This window comes from Arachis duranensis, chromosome 3 (genome assembly GCF_000817695.3).
Source record: "Arachis duranensis cultivar V14167 chromosome 3, aradu.V14167.gnm2.J7QH, whole genome shotgun sequence".
NCBI lineage: Eukaryota > Viridiplantae > Streptophyta > Magnoliopsida > Fabales > Fabaceae > Arachis > Arachis duranensis.
This window is the reverse complement of record NC_029774.3, coordinates 16985337-16985640: the sequence shown is the minus strand read 5'-3', so window position 1 is coordinate 16985640 and position 304 is coordinate 16985337.

Genomic DNA, 304 nt, shown 5'->3' with positions numbered 1-304 from the left:
TAAAATTATAATTTAATATCATATTTTTTAGTAATTATCTATCTAAAAGTAATTTAATTAATATTATCCAAATAATATTTATGTTACTAAAATTAATTTTAATATAAAATTGCCAAACATAAATTAATTTCAACTCCTGTATATACATTTGTACCATAATAAATCGAATTAATGTAAATCCATTTATATATGTTGGTAAATACATGGTAAATGGAACTTTGTGGATTGAATTTATTCATTATTAGCCCATTACATGTAAATTAAAACAATCCCATTCGATTTATCAGGTGACTAATAGTAAGCA